This window comes from Mastomys coucha, chromosome X (genome assembly GCF_008632895.1).
Source record: "Mastomys coucha isolate ucsf_1 chromosome X, UCSF_Mcou_1, whole genome shotgun sequence".
Lineage (NCBI taxonomy): Eukaryota > Metazoa > Chordata > Mammalia > Rodentia > Muridae > Mastomys > Mastomys coucha.
Genome location: NC_045030.1, coordinates 79,634 through 85,658, shown reverse-complemented (window position 1 = coordinate 85,658; position 6,025 = coordinate 79,634). Strand labels below are relative to the sequence as shown.

At 42.1% G+C, this 6,025-nt stretch overlaps 1 pseudogene; it reads right to left on the bottom strand.

Annotated features, from left to right (window-relative positions):
- Window positions 1-1,713: 1,713 nt before the first annotated feature.
- LOC116091525 lies at window positions 1,714-2,440 on the bottom strand (annotated as a pseudogene).
- Between the last annotated feature and the right edge of the window lie 3,585 nt (window positions 2,441-6,025).

Sequence of the window (6,025 nt, the reverse complement as noted above, 5' to 3'; positions counted from 1 at the left end):
TTCTGTCTGCACCCACAGCTGATCCTGTGCCACAGTACCCAGAGCTGATCTTGTGCTATAGCTCTTCATATGCAAACCTGCTGGGAGAGTGGGTATATTCTTTTGTTTTAAGATGAAATGTCCTATAGATATCTGTTAAATCCACTTGATTCATAATTTCTGTTAGTTTCACTGTGTCTGTTTGGTTTCTGTTTCCATATATCTGTCCATTGATGAGAGTAGGGTGTTGATGTTTCCCACTATTATTGTGTGGGGTGTGATGTGTGCTTTGCGATTTAGTAAAATTTCTTTTATGAATGTGGGTGCCCTTGTATTTGGAGCATAGATGTTCGGAATTGAGAGTTCTTCTTGGTAGATTTTTCCTTTGAGCAGTATGAAGTGTCCTTCCTTATCCTTTTTGATAGCTTTTGGTTGAAAGTTGATTTTATTCAGCCAGGTGGTGGTGGGACTTCACTATTAGAATGGCTACTCCAGTTTGATTCTTGGGACCATTTGCTTGGAAAATTGTTTCCCAGGCCTTTCCTCTGAGGTAGTGTCTGTCTTTGTCACTGAGGTGCATTTCCTGTATGTAGCAAAGTGCTGGGTCCTGTTTATGTACCCAGTCTGTTAGTCTATGTCTTTTTAATGGGGAATTCAGTCCACTGATGTTAAGAGATATTAAGGAATAATGATTATTACTTCCTGTTATTTTTGTTGTTGAGGAATTATGTTTGTGTGACTATTTTCTTTTGGGTTTGTTGAAAGAAGATTACTTTCTTGCTTTTTCTAGGGTATAGTTTCCCTCCTTATATTGTAGTTTTCCAGCTATTATCTTTTGTAGGGCTGGGTTTGTGAAAAGATACTGTATAAATTTGGTTTTGCCATGGAATATTTTGGTTTCTTCATCTTTAGTAATTGAGAGTTTTGTTGAGTTTAGTAGCCTGAATTGAAATTTGTGTTCTCTTAGGGTCTGTATGATATCTGCCCAGGATCTTCTTCTAGCTTTCATAGTGTCTGGTGAGAAGTCTGCTGCAATCCTGATAGGCCTCCCTTTATATATTACTTGACCTTTTTCCCTTACTGCTTTTAATATTCTTTCTTTGTTTTGTGCATTTGGTGTTTTGACTATTATGTGATGGGAGCAATTTCTTTGCTGCTCCAGTCTATTTGGAGTTCTGTAGGTTTCTTCTATGTTTATTGTTATCTCTTTAGGTTATGGAGTTTTCTTCTATAATTTTTTTGGTGTAGTATTTTACAACATCAGAAAACATACCCAAATACTAAACATTAACAACATACTACAACCTAAGGAAGAGGACATGCAGAAGCTACAGGGACAAGCTAAGTTTTTACAGTTGATCACTGAACTGGCTATGACACCGTTGCTGGTGACAGAACTAGCAATTCTTGTATCTAGAGATGCCATACTCCTTCCCCTGGACGTACTTGCAGCAAAACACATAGGACACTTTTTATCTTCACACAAGAGTAGGAGGCCACTCCCAGTGTTCAGTCGTCAACATGAGCAGAGATGGACCTTTTGCTGGCCTCACTGGCTCTTTCCAAATGGCTTGTACTTAAGTATCAACTAACTTCCAATATCCCATAATTTCTGTGTGAGAAAGGCACCTTCAAAGGCAAAGATATGGATCAGTCTCAATGTCAGCTGCAGCTTTGCTGATCACGTCACAAGAATGATGCCAGCAACTGGCCCAAAGTTAAGAGATCTGCCCTTTATCCTTCGAGGATCTTAGTTAAGACATTGTTCCTATGAACACACTTGGGGCAGAGTATGCTGTCCTCCAGGTGTGGGAGTGGAGATGTGCAGTCCAGAAACAGGAAGAGGGCAATTGTTTTCCCTTTCTTATCAGGTACCAAGGCTTGTCCAGCGTGGAACTGCAGCAGAACCCAACCACTTGAGTTCCAGGAACCCCACACCACATTTCTCCATAGGTCTTCCATGTTCCATTGGCCAGCACTGCCTCGAACTTCTTAGCACTGGCTGCAATTCTGGTCCTAGATGCCAATACTGCCTCTAAGGCAAGTTTAGTCACAACTGTGGTACTGACTTCCTCATAGAGTATAGGAGGATCAATGAGGGCAGGTATCTGCTCCTCTGATACAGTGACAATTTTAAGGGGAACTATCACCTGAGACTCTTCCCCCAGTTTAGTCTTCATTTGTGTGTGTGTGTGTGTGAGAGAGAGAGAGAGAGAGAGAAATGTCTTCATCCTGGCCTCTTTCGCTGAGTCAGGAACATTCTTCAACTCAGGTTTCCTACGAGTCCTGGCATCTCTATGTCTTGTGCTTTTAGTTCACAACTATTATCTTTCTCTGACTTTTTTTTTTGCTCCATTGCTTTAGTCTTTACAGAAGACATGGTCGCTTGACTTGACATCTGACATTCCACTTCTTCCCTCAGCTCTTCTGTACTCTACTTCTTGCTTTCAGCAGTCTCCATCTTGAGATTAGATGAAACCTCCCTCTTCTTTAATTTTGTTGAAGATATTTACTGGCCCATTACATTGGGAATCTTCACTCTCTTCTATATCTATTATCCTTAGGTTTGGTCTTCTTATTGTGTCCTGGATTTCTTGGATGTTTTGGGTTATAAGCTTTTTGCATTTTGCATTTTCTCTGTCTGTTGTGTCAATGTTTTCTATGGTGTCTTCTGCCCCTGAGATTCTCTCTTCTATCTCTTGCATTCTGTTGGTGATGTTTGCATCTATGACTCCTGATTTCTTTCCTAGGTTTTGTATCTCCAGAGTTGTCTCTCTTTCTGATGTCTTCATTGTTTCTATTTCCATTTTTAGATTCTGGATGGTTTTGCTCATTTCCTTCACCTATTTGATTGTGTTTTCCTGTAGTTCTTTCAGGGATTTTTGTGTTTCCTCTTGAAGGGCTTCTAGCTGTTTACCTGTGTTCTCTTGTATTTCTTTGAGGGTGCTATTTGTGTCTTTCTTAAAGTCCTTTATCATCATCATGTGAAGTGATTTTATATCTGAATCTTGCTTTTTTGGTGTAATGGTGTATCCAGGACTTGCTATGATGGGAGAATTGGGTTCTGATGATGCCAAGTAACCTTGGTTTGTGTTGTTTGTTTTCTTATGCTTGCCCCCTGCCATCTGGTTAACTCTAGTGCTACCTGCCCTTGTTAAATCTGACTGGAGCCTGTCCTTCCTGTCATCCTGGTTGTGTCAGAACTCCTCAGAGTCAAGCTGTCTCTGTGATCCTGTGATTCTGGGAGTGATCCTGGGCTTGTTAGAGCACCTGTGAGTGGGGCTTCCTCTGTGTGTTGTGGGACTGGCTGTGGAGCTTGCACCCAAGGTCTGCTCAGGACACCAGCCCAGACAGACCGAAAGGAGCCTGAGTCAGTGGGCTGGCAGAGTCCCTGTGTATTTGGTCCTGCTGGTCCCAGTTACTCCCAGTGTTGGGACAGATGTTGGTTCCTCCTCACCTCGGATCCTGGGTGTGTCAGAGTACCTGGGAGTGGAGCTTCCTCTGGGTGTTGTGGGACTGGCTGTGGAGCTTGTGTCCAAGGTCTCAGATCCTAGGTATGAACCTGTAGATTCTTACAGTAACGCAGGTCCTGGTGAAAGCTTGCCTGTGGTGCAATAAGAGTTGGGATATGAAATATAGGACCCATACTCAAACCTAGACAATTACATAGGGAGTCTGTGTTCCTAGTCAGGTGGTAGATGCAGCACAGAAGGGGCTTGTGGGTGATTACTGGAAGGGTGTCCATGAGGTAGCCTAAAACAACATAAACAGGGGTATTTAAACTAGTTCTGGGCATGGGAGTCCAACTAGGGGTAGACTCTGAATGAGGTTCTGTGTAGTCTGATTACCAAATATTTAGTGGAGCCACACAGAAGGGATTAAAGAATGCCTATTAGAGAGTGTGGTAAGTCTAGGTGCTGAAGGGTATGGTGGAGGAAACACAGAAGGGGCTGTGGGTGCATCCTACTTGAAGCCTAGAACTTTGCTGCAACACAAATGGAGTAAATCAGACTAGCCTGGGGCATAGGATGTTGGATACAGGCTAGACAATTAAAGAAGATTCAGGAAGTCTGTATAACAAGTCAGTTGATGGGAGCCACATAATAGGAATCCAGTGATGGGAGGTCACACAATATGGATCAGGCTAGACCCTACAGGAAGAGGTGTGAAATCTGGTTATCCAGTGGCACGGGGGAAGCAGCACAAACAGGACTAGTGGGTTATTTCAGGCAGGGTAAGTCCTGGTTAAAGACTAGAGCTTGCTCTTCCTGGAAGCGGCCAGAGGTGACCTGTGAAGATGGTTCACTACTCTCTTGACCCCACAAAATCATGCAAATCAAGAGGTTCAAACCTCTGTGTTCACTTTAAGAACACTTGGGAAACTGCCCAGGCCATCAAGGGTATGCATATCCGTAAAGCTACCAAGTATCTAAAGGATGGCACTTTAAAGAAGCAATGTGTGCCACTCCGGTGGTATAATGGTGGAGTGGGTAAATGCACCCAGGCCAAACAGTGGGGCTAGACACGGGGACAGTGGCTGCACATGCTTAAAAATGCAGAGAGTAATGCTGACCTTAAGGGTTTAGACGTAGATTCTCTAGTCATTGAACACATTCAGGTGAACAAGGCACCTAAGATACTCTGGTGAACCTACAGAGCTCATGGCTGGATTAATGCATCCATGAGCTCCCTCTTCCCTCTGCCACATTGAGATGATCCTCACTGAGAAGGAGCAGATTGGTCCAAACCAGAAGAGGAGGTCACACAGAAGAAAAAGATATCCCAGAAGAAACTGAAGAAACAAAAACTCATGGCACAGGAATAAATTCAGCATAAAATAAATGCAGATAAACAAACAAACAAACAAAAAGACTAGAGCTTGACTATAGTGGAGGCTGAAATAGTCAGAGCAAAAGATGTGGAAGCCTTAGGAAGTGTCAGGGTTCAGCCATGATACAGGACCATAGTTTTCAACTGGAATCAGGGTTGTGCTTCCTCTGTCTCTGTCTCTGTCTCTGTCTCTGCTTGATCAATCACATCTTGAGGCTACATACACTCTGCACTCTCCTGCGCACTCTGCTTTTCTACTGTGAGCTTTACTTTTCTCAAACTCCCGTACTCCTACACACCTATGTGCACTTTACTTTCACTCACAAACACCTAACACATACCCCATGCACTCTCCTTTCACTCACACACACACACTCTCACACCCTCCCCTCATGTTCTCTCTCTCTTGCCTTGAATTTGCCACAGTCTTCTATTGTTACTCCAAAAGCAGGTAGAAAAAAAGATATTGTATAATCATTGCCAAGTCAAATTCAAAAGAATAACCACATCCCACAAAGAATCAAGAATTACAATTGTTCCCCAAAGTTTCAAGCTTCTCCTATTCCCAGGCCTGTAGCCAAAATAATAATTGCAAACTTGTCATTATTTAAACTTTAACTTTAGACTTATTATACTTCAGAGCTCTGAGGTCAGCTTCTTGCATTTTCCTGTGAAACTCTAATGATAAATGACATGGGCAAAGCCGCCAGGCAGTAGGCAGAAAAAGTCAAGTTAACCTTTAACTTAGCAGTTCCGCTAGCTGTCTGTTTCTGCACATTGCACACAATGACTCTCCTAAGAGTCCCAGTGTTTTGACTTAGTTTTACTAATACATAATTTTATTATTCTATAATTTATTACCCATTCATGTCCAGAGGAGACCACGAACCATTCTCAAATGTTGTACAAAACTTATTTCATAACTTCAATACCCTTTTCCTTTCTCAGGGTCCCAATATTGGCTCTGCTTCATTTTCTAATAATTTCTTCAAACTTTCTTTGCAAGTCAAGCATTAATCTGAAACTAACATTATGCAATTATTATATTGTATCCAAGAGGAGAGCATACAGCATGCACCTGGACCATTAGGACTGTGCTGTGCTGTGCTCCTATGCCTCAATTTTTGATTGTTTAAGTATCATTATATCAAGGAACATCTAGTTTCACAGAATTCACCAGAGCAGAAGGAGAAAGAAATAGGAAATTCAGCTATAA